The 10,887-nt window shown below is 36.6% G+C and overlaps 1 long non-coding RNA gene across 1 annotated transcript; it reads left to right on the forward strand.

Annotated features, from left to right (window-relative positions):
- Positions 1 to 5,253: 5,253 nt before the first annotated feature.
- LOC104224673 (uncharacterized) lies at positions 5,254 to 10,241 on the forward strand. The gene is made up of 4 exons (XR_710406.2): positions 5,254 to 5,565; positions 5,870 to 5,976; positions 6,628 to 6,678; positions 9,974 to 10,241. It is a non-coding gene; the product is annotated as an uncharacterized lncRNA (long non-coding RNA).
- The last annotated feature ends 646 nt before the right edge of the window (positions 10,242 to 10,887 follow it).

Genomic DNA, 10,887 nt, shown 5'->3' on the forward strand with positions numbered 1-10,887 from the left:
GATTTTTGAGCTATTTCACCATTTCTAAGTCAGCTTTGGAGCTTTTTGGACGATTTTAAAGAGGGATTTCAAGGGAACTTCATTGAGGTAAGGATTTTAGACCTAAAACTCGTTCCTATGGTATTATTTCACGGATTAAAGCTATAATTAATGGATTTTAAGGGTTAAAATTAGGGAAAACTAGGGCTTGGTATTGTAGACCTAGACTTGAGAATTTGAGGGACCTATTGTGGTCGGATTTTGGTACTTTTGATACATATGAACTCATGGGGAGATAAGAAATCTATTGATGTGAATTTTATCGAATTCTGAGATGTGGGCCCGAGGGTCGGGTTTTGGTAAATTCGGGATTTGTGTCGTATATTAATTATTTTTGCTTGGGCTTCGTTCCTTTATCATATTTTGACGTCGTGATTCTGATTTTTGATAGATTCGACGCGAGTGGAGGCCGATTCGAGGGGCAAAGGTGTTGCAGAGTAGTATTTTCACCGATTTGAGTTAAGTAACCATTGTAAATCTGGAACTGAGGGTACAAACCCCGGTATTTGACTTGTTTTGATAAATGCGGTGACACACATGCTAGGTGACGAGCGTGTGGGCGTGCACCGATAGGGATTTGTGACTTGGTACATCCCGTAGCGACTATTAAGCCGCATATTTGATTTGGAACCTTATGCTATTTCATATTTTAGTTATTTATATTATATTATGGGTTGTATGCCATGTTTGGAACCTTGTGCCAACCTGTTGAGACCCATAGGGGCATTTTTACTATTTTTCCTCACTCTACTTGTTGAAAGCATATCATCAGTCATGTTTTACCTGTTTATTGTTTAAAACTGGTTTTATCACTTTACTTTTAAATGTGAGGACTGTTTGGATTGAGTTCCCTAATTTCTACTGTTGTGCCCGAGAGGCTGTGAGGTTAATGATTGAGAGAGGTTGAGAACCTAATGGTGAGGATATTTATATATGTATGAATTATGGATCGGGCTGCATGCCGCATCGATATATATATATATTGGATCGGGCTGCGTGCCACAACGATATGACGCTTGGGCTGTAGGAGTGCCTTCGGAGTCTGTACACCCCCAGTGAGCGTAGTCGACTATAGACTATGGATCGGGCTGCACGCCGCAGCGGTTACTATGATTATTATTATTATTATGAGTTACTAATGAGCCTGAGTGCTGAGAGTGAGTACTGAGTGACGAGAGTTGACTCACGAATGACTGAGAGGCTGCCCGAGATGCCATATTCAGAGTGATACCTTGCCCGAGGGGCCCAGTCATGATATTTTTACTGACTTCACTCTTCTTTTAAAATAAGACTCTGTTGAAAAATTTCTAAGTATATGATTTCAAGTATTTAAACTGAAACTGAAGATTTTATGACAAAACTGGTTCTAAACTATGGAGTTTGATCTGTTATACTGTTGTTTATTCCTTTATATGATATTAACTTCTCGTCACTGCTTTCAGACCTTATTTACTTTAGTTACTTACTGAGTTGGCATACTCACGTTACTCCCTGCACCTTGTGTGCAGATCCAGGTACCCGAGTGGCGGAGTGAGAGTCCTCAGCATTTTCAGAGGTTGCCGGAGATTGCAAGGTAGTTGCATGGGGTCCGCAGCCCTACTATTCTCCTTCCTATCTTGTTCCTTTCCGCATTTTTAGGCTTATGATGTATTAGACAGTTGGCTATGTATTTAGAGGCTCTAGACTCGTGACACCAGATGTTTGGGCTGTGTTGTTTTATGTTTTATTGGCTTCAGCACATTTTAGTTGTTTTAAACACTTATTATGAAAATTTGGTATTTAAACCCGTGTTAGAAAATGGTTTATTAAAAGAAAAAGGGTTATGATCGATATTTGGGTTGGCTTGCCTAGTAATGTGATAGATGTCATCACGATCGAGTATTTGGGGTCGTGACAGATTATATGTTTATAAACATATAATATGCTCATTACATGTTTATTGTGTGTAAGAATGAATTTGGATGGACGTTGGCAATAAGTGGATGATTTGATGCAAAAGCAGTAGAGATGCAATACTTGGGAGCGTGCCACAATTAGTGCATTTCATGAAGGTAGGTGCGAAATAGCATAGGAGATGAACAAAAAATAGCCAAGTATGGAGGTTGGCACTGGACATGGCATGTGAAAGAACAAAGAAGAAGAAAAAATAGCTGGGAGAGTGCTAGAAGTCGCGCGCTGCACCAACTCTAGCACGCGACTCAGCGTGTCCTTTTCGAATTAGGAGAGATCACAGACGCCCCTCATCAACCCTAATGGATACAAATACATCATAAAATGTACTTTTGAATCAAGAGACACTACTTTAGGGTTAGACAATACCCAAGGAGGCAAGAATACGCTAGGAGCAAGGAGGAAGATTCAACCACGAGTTTTTCCTTTCTTCTTCCTATTTTTATTGTTAGTTATGAATTTGAGTATTGTGTTTTGACATACTTTTATGAATAGCTAATTTATTATCTAGAGTTTTGATGGAACCTCTTGGAGGATGAATTTTTGTTATATTTTAATATAATTTGACCTTTGGATTTATCTACTTGTTCAACTATGTGCTTATTTCCGTTGATTGAATGACCATCGATTGACTGTATCTATTTATTATGTGTTTCTTGAGAAAGGATACATATTTATGTGGTTGTTGAATAACGTCACTCCTATGGCATATGAGAGATCAATGAGGCGGGTTTAAAAGCGGGGTTAGAGATAATGATGCTTTGACGTGATCATAGTGAGCGGTGAAAAAGTTCGAGCTAGCGTAATTTGAGAGAATATGACTAGTACATTATTGTAGTTGCTCAAGAGAGAATTACGATAAGTCGAGTGCTCATGATTAGTAGAGAATACATTGACAAAATTGTTGGAGATTTAGCGAGAAAGATTTCGACAATTGGGAAAACCATAACTCTAGACCTCCTTAATTTAGTCTCCAACCCTTTATATCTTTAGTTGTTAACTTACTATTTTAATTTGTTAGTTAATTAGTTCGATATAAGAATATTAATATTTATAACTTAGAAATTGTCCGAGCTTGCCTTATTGGTGATATTGAACAGTTATAGCAAAACCTTAGTTCTCAGTGGGATTTCACTCCGGACTCTTAGACCGGATTATATTTGCAGCGACCGCTTATCATTTTTAGGACTAGAGTTGGGCATGATTAAATTTTGGCGCTGTTGCCAGGAAATTAACTATGTAGTTGTGGCTGTAAATATCGCTTAGTGTCAAGTCTGACCTTTTTATTTTTGATTTAAGAAACATGAAAACTTGGAATTATAGGAGTTTAGGTGTTGGTAATTCTTCTTTTGATCCTTATTTATATCGTGAAGGAAACCACTCGTTGCAGAATTATCAAAATATTCTGGAGAGTGAGTTATGTGCACCAACTCAATCTTATGTGTGGAATGTATGTGATATGTGTGGTGGTCAAAATGGTCACTTTCATGGTTGCACTTATATTTCTTATCCTCCCCCACCCGTTATTATAAAGGTTCTACTTTTACTTGTGAAGTTAATAGGAACAAAGAACCTGGGGATGCTGACCTAAAGGAGATTAAGAATATGCTAAGGTGCCTTGTGGAATAAAATAATGACACACAATTATGGATTCAAAGGCATGAGGAAACTATTCACAACTTGAAGGCTCGAGTAAGTCAAATAGTAGAAGCTTTGAATGTTCTAACAAGTCAATATGCTGGATAGTAGCTGAAAGCAATATAAATTAGAGTCAGCAGTTGACACTCTGACGGAGGAGGTTAGAGTAGAATACCAACAACCTAGCCAACTAGAATTTGAGGATGCCGATATTGAAGAAGTGATACCAGAGTCAGCCAAGTACAGTGAGAATACAAATTTTGTTGATTCAAGTGTCATTAGTGTTGAGGATGTTGAAAGTCTTGAAGTTTATATATTTCAGCACATTGGTCATCACTCTAAGAATTTTTTCACATTGTGTTTGGATGATAATATGAAAATAGACTTATCCGAGCCAATTGAGGAATCAAGGAATGAGGAACAAGGTCCCTATACTCTGAAATTTTTCGTTCCAGAAACACATCTCATGTCAAGGCCAAGAAGTGCAGAATACTACAGTATTTCCTTGGGCCAGTTAGATTTGTTCCACCATCCCTGGAGCATAACCGAAAACTTGAAGCCAAATTAGGGGTTCAATTCATAAGCTCGAGGTGGAGACAAAAAGTGATGCACATCGTGCCGCGACATTAAATCAGGTACTTGTTGGGGGGGGGGGAATCCATCTTTATTGCTTTCTTTTATTTGTAGTTTTTTTAATTTAATTTTGTATTGTATCATTTTGGTAGTGTCGTTTAATATTTTCTAGGAGCACATGAAGCAAAGCCATTGGAAGGAAGCAAAATCAAGCGAGATGGTTAGAACAAAGTGTGGGGTGCCCGTACAAAGAACCAAGTTTGGTAGAAGTCCGAGTATCCCATGAGTTGTTAATGCTTCGGCCTTTGGCCTACCAGAGAGTTTCTTCTACCCTCTTGTATCATACCCGTCCCTTAGCCTACATTACAATCTCTAAAGTCCTACTTGATCCTAGATTTTACAAACTTAAATTAGTTGAGTCCTACACTACGGACAAGCCTATGGTACGAACTTGGGTGACATATGAGTTTCTCTGCGAGAGTGAGAGAATTCTTTCAATATGTGAGTCCTTAAATTATACTAGAATTCATATGTGAGTACGGACTGATTAATCTCTTTGCTTTGTTGATGAGGGCACATGTTTTACGACGGATTGGTAAAGAACTCATATCTTTAGTTGGCACAAGAAGTGAGTCATATAGAGGAATGTAGTGGAGTCAATTTTTGAGGCTAGGATGTTAGAGGAGTCACATAAATATTTTAATTTGTCTTGCCATTGGTCTAATCATACTATATTGTAATCATGAACAATTTTAGGCGAAGTTAGTTTACTAAAATACCCTTTAAAAGCTGAATGACCAAATTACCCTCTAACTAATATTAAAATTACCTCCCATTAAATGATATTTTGTACATTAATTGATGTCTCTTTATGTGATTTATTCCAGCTAATTACAACTTAATTATTCACAAAAGAATATTAATAATAGCTGCCCTTTACATTATTTGAGTCTATGTTTAGTTCTTTGGTATAAAGTATCAACTTTAAAACTATGGGGGTCAAAGTATATTTTGTGGTCATTCTTTTAACTGGGGCAATCACATCATCTCTCCACCCAAAATTAAAAGGTGAGTTGTTGAAACTATACTTATTCATCTAGGGCCTAGGTCACAGCAAGGCCACCGAAGAGGTGATCTAAATTGTACAATTGTGTTCATATCACGCTCAACATCGATATGTAGATTTGAAATACTCTCATAAATATGAGTATAGAAGCCATTTTGGCCTTATTGAAATTGGGTTTTAATTCTCATATACATCAAACAACTGAAGGGTTGCGGTATTGCCGTTGATACTATTCTTCGCTGCAAAAAAGGCGGCCTATCTTGTGGCAAAGACGTTTATACAGCCATTCCCATTACCAAGTATTCAATATTTTTCCATTCTATATTTTCGCTTATTTATTAATATATATTAGATGGTTTAATAGTCTCATGTTTAAAAGATATTTTATAATTTTTAATCCTTGATTTATTTAGTAGTTAGTACTGAAATGGGTCTATCATTATGGAGTTTCATAAATGCACAATGAATTTAGCTATTTAATTTGGATCTTATGGCTAGAGAACGTGTGATAACTGTTATGTAATTTAATTTAGATCATGGCTAGAGAACATGTGATAGCTGTTACCTGATTTAATTGCTAATTAATTATTTTATCTGTTGCAGAATATCATTAGACTACTGAGGAGCTTATATAAATGGAATCTAAACCAGTAATATGCATAACCATCACCATGAGCACAAATAATAGAGGAAAGTTGCAGTTTCAGTTGGTAAATTTTTCTTCCTTTTGTTACTTCATATGAGTATTCTTGATCTCGATTCTTGAAGTTGAATACTCTGTTTTATGCTTATTCTTATAAATCTACACTCTCCAATGTTTAGCAAGATCTTTTATAAATTTCATAAGTTTTTATTTTAGTTTACATCTAAAGCTCTCTTTAGAAAGATGTTATGTGCATAATAACTACTGTTGAACAAAGTTCCTGTTTAATAACCATGTTTAGTACTTGTGTGTTGAAGATGTGCTGTGTTTTTCTTGTATGATCTACAACAAGGTATTATTTAATAATTCTGTAGATGCCATACTTTAACCATATTTTGCATAAGAATTTATTTTTTTAGTTCGTTTTTGTTGGAGAAAGAGTATTACTTTATTCAGTTGTTTTGACTATGTGAGACCTGTAGTTACTGCATGATATTTGCTATTAAAAAGTTTGCTTCTATTTTTACTAATTTGTATCACGCTTCTAAATCATTTAATGTTGATTCTGCATAAAAGATATACCACATAATTAACAGATTCAAACAATATCAAATAGGACTCTTCTTCATTTTTAACTTATACTTTTAATTTTTGAAATTTTCTGTTGCTTGTAACGATGCAACTCTAATATGATTTGCACTAACTATACTACTTGCAGATTTCCCCGTCCCTTTTTACAGGATACCTGTATTACTGCATCACCGAATTGGTAAAAATTTTACACTTTTGTAATTACTATTTCTTTTTAGATTGTTAAGATAGTGGTACATATTGCCAGCTGAAGTTGCTCATTATTGCACTCAAACATTAACAATTAATAGTATTTTGTTACCATTTTAAATTGAAGAAATTAGATACGAATAAATTATTTTTACTTTACAACTATATATAGTATTTGCACCTACTTCCTAGCAACTACAGCGTAATCACAATGGCAAGCAAAGAAGAACTAGAAAACCAATGCGTGCCTATTAGCAAGTTGCAAAAGTTTGCAACAGAATGGGTGATTAAAGTTATCCTAATTCGAAGAGGCTTAATAAAGGAGTACAAAAATTCAAATGGTGAGGGTGTTCGCTGGCTGCTAATATTCGTTGATGAAGAGGTAACATTAATTTAATCTGGTATTATATTCATTGGTTGCCACATTAACTCCACTGGTGACTATTGCTTTTCTGTCTTGACAAAGGGAACACAAATACAAACTACTCTTCAACAAAGATGTTGAGTCGTGGAAGAATTTTTTTGATCAAAGTGAAAGCCATTACATTATAGATGGAAAGATAAGCGGGGCAAAACCTAACTTCTTATTTGTGCGCAAGGAACTTGAAGTAGCCTTTAACAACAACACAAAGGTGTAACGATTCGGCCGGTCGTTTCATGAGTTACCGTTCCATTTTTCCTATTTCTGCTTCTTAATGTCTTGTTCAGCTGTATTATGTGATATCGGGTTGGTTGGTTCGGGTTCGGAGAGGTTTTGGAAAGGAATGAGACACTGAGTCTCTTTTGAGTAAGCTTAGGTTGGAAAAGCCAACCGGATGTTGACTTATGGGAAAAGGGCTCCGATGTGAATTCTAATGGTTCAGATATCTTCGGGAGGTGATTTGGGACTTAGGACCGTGATCGGAATGGGTTTTGGAGGTCCGGAGTAGATTTAGGCTCGAATTGACGAAATTAGAATTTTGGCGTTTTCCGGTTGATAGGGGAGATTTTGATATAGGGTTCGGAATGGAATTTCGGAAGTTAGAGTAAGTCCGTCATGTCATTTGTGACGTGTTTGCAAAATTTCATATTATTCGGACAAGGTTTGATAGACTTTTTGATCGAAAGCGGAATTTGAAAGTTTTGGAATTTCTTACGCTTGAATCCGATGATGATTTGGTATTTTGAGTGTTCCAAAGATTGGAACAAGTTTGAATGATGTTATGGGATATGTTGGCATGTTCTGTTGAGGTCCCGAGGGCCTTAGGAGAGTTTCTGGTGGTTAAACGGATCAAATCCTTATTTGGAAAGTTGCAGATTTTCTGCTGCTTCTGTTGCAGATTTTTGATATTCGCGTTCGCGAGAGGGATCTCGCTTTCGTGAAGGGATGAGTAGTGAGGCTGGAAATTTGGCCTTCTCGTTCGCGATGTTGGCCCCGCGTTCACGAAGGGTAAGGTTTTGTGTGCATCGCGAATGCGATGAGGTTCCCGCGTTCGTGTAGAGTAAATGGGAGCAGCTGGGGTCCTGGTCATTGTGCTTCGCGTTCGTGATAGTCTGAGAAGCTGAATCTTCGCATTCACGTTTAGGACGTCGCGTTCGTGAAGAAGGAATAAGTGGTCAACGGATTTTTGTGCTTCGCGAACACGAGGCTTTGACCGCGTTCGCGAAGAAGAAAAGGGTCACTTTGGGCAGAATGTTTAAATAGCCATTGTTCGCGATTTTGGAGCTTTTTGAGAAGAATTGAAGAGGGAATCAAAGGGAAACACATGGAGGTAAGATATAAGGTTAATACTCAATGTTATTGTGATTTTTACCTAATTAAACATGAAATTTGTGGTATCTAAAGCCTAAAATTTCGGGAGTTAGGGCTTGAAATTAGAGACTTTGATTTGAGGGTTTGAGGGGTCGTTTGTGGTCAGATTTTGATGTTCTTGGTATGTATGGACTCGTGAGAGGATAAAGATTCTATTTATGTGACTTTTATCGAACTTCGAGATGTGGGCCCGGGGGTCGGGTTGGACCAATTTCGGAATTTTTGATATAATTTGATTATTTTCGCATGGGCTTCGTTCCCTTAGCATATATTAACGTTATGATTCTAATTTTAGATAGATTCGATTCGAGTTGAGGCCAAGTCGAGAGGCAATGGTGTCGCGGAGTAGTATTTCATCCGATTTGAGGTAAGTAACCATTGTAAATCTGGACCTGAGGGTATGAAACCCCAATATTTCGTATAGTTTTGATAAATGAGGTGACGCACATGCTAGGTGACGAGCGTGTGGGCGTGCACCGGTAGGGATTTGTGACTTGGTCCGTCCCGTAGCGACTATTAAGCCGCGTATTTGATTTGAAATCTCATGATATCCCGTATTTTAGAGATTGATACTATATTTTGGGTTGTACGCCATATTTGGGGCCTTGTGCCGACCTGTTTAGACCCTTGGGGGTATTTTTACTACTTTCCTCACTCTATTTGGTTTGAAAGCATATCCCCAGTCATGTTTTACCTGTTTATTGTTTAACTCCGATTTCATCACTCTACTTAAAATATGAAAAACTGTTTGGGCTGAGTTCCCTGATTTTTACTGATATGCCCGAGTGATTGTGAGGTTAATGACTGAGAGAGGTTGAGGACCTCATAATATATATATATATATATATATATATATATAATGGATCGGGTTGCACGCCGCAGCGGTACTTATATGGATCGGGCTGCACACCACAGCGATATATATATATATATATATATATATATATATATTGGATCGGGATGCGCACCGCAGTGATATGATGCTTGGGCAGTAGGAGATCCTTCGGAGTCTGTACACCCCCAGTGAGCGTAGTCGACTATAAACTATGGATTGGGCTGCACGCCGCAACGGTTATTATTATTATTATTATTATTATTATTATTATTATTATGAGATATTATTGAGCCGGAGGGCTGAGTGTGAGTACTGTTGACGAGAGTTGAGTCATGAGTAACTGAGAAGCTTGCCCGAGAGGCTATACTTATGAGTGATACCTTGCTCGAGGGGCCCATTTATGACATTTTTCTACTTTCACTCTTCTTTTTAGATTGAGCATCTGTTGAAAAATGTTTCTTAAATGATTTCAAAATGTTCTAATTGAAACTGAAGTTTTAGGAGATAACTGACCATGGCACTGCTGGTTTTGACTTGATATTTCTGTTGAGAACTCTTATATGGTTTTAAATTGCTCGTCACTACACTGAGACCTTATTTACTTTAGTTAATTACTGAGTTGGCGTACTCACGTTATTCCTTGCACCTTGTGTGCAGATCCAGGTGCCCGAGCATCAAAGTGAGAGCTTCCAGCAATCTTAGAGCTTTACTGGAAATCGCAAGGTAGCTGCACGGCGTTCGCAACCCTGCCGTCCTCCCTCCTATTTTAGTATTTTGTTATTTCGAACTTATTTTGTTATTTCTTGGTTGTATTTAGAGGCTCTAACTAGTGACACTGGATTGTTGGGTTGTGTTGGTATATTTTGTATTGATTTTCGCATATTTTTGTTGATTTATATATTTCATATGAGAACTTGAGACTTAATCGGTTTTAGAGAAATGATTTTATAAAAAGAATTCACTGTGGCTAAATGTTGGGTTTGCTAGCCTAGTACTATGGTAGGCGCCATCACGACTGGGGTATTTGGGGTTGTGACTGTTGATACCCAATTTCCCCCCTATATATTTTTCAATATGCAAAATACCTTCAAAATAGCATATGTATGCATATCTAAGTATGTCCAAGTGTTTTATTATTTCTCCTTAGTTTTTTAAAGGTTTTAAATCAATTTATTTCTCGATCTTTATCCATAAAAATTCAATAATTATTTCCAAAATTATCATTTTTGGATTCACTTATTGAACTTTTATATTTATGCTAAAATATAGCTAAGGGAATTTTTGCATATTTGTTTCAAATTTATTTAGTATTTTTAAGGCTAAATTGCATAATTGCAATATTAGCCTCTTTTATGAATTAATTGCGTTTATATTTATGAAAATTATGTCCAGTATTTTTAAATTGATAATTATATGTCATAATTTATTTTAGTACTTTTAATTTATTTCCATAAATTAATTTACTATTTTTTAAAAGTTTAACAAGGGCAAAAATGGCTATTCAAATGATAGCCCAATTTCATTTCAATTATAGCCTAATTTGGCCCCAATCTGAACCCAATTCTTTCGGC

This window comes from Nicotiana sylvestris, chromosome 6, assembly GCF_000393655.2.
Source record: "Nicotiana sylvestris chromosome 6, ASM39365v2, whole genome shotgun sequence".
Taxonomy (NCBI): domain Eukaryota; kingdom Viridiplantae; phylum Streptophyta; class Magnoliopsida; order Solanales; family Solanaceae; genus Nicotiana; species Nicotiana sylvestris.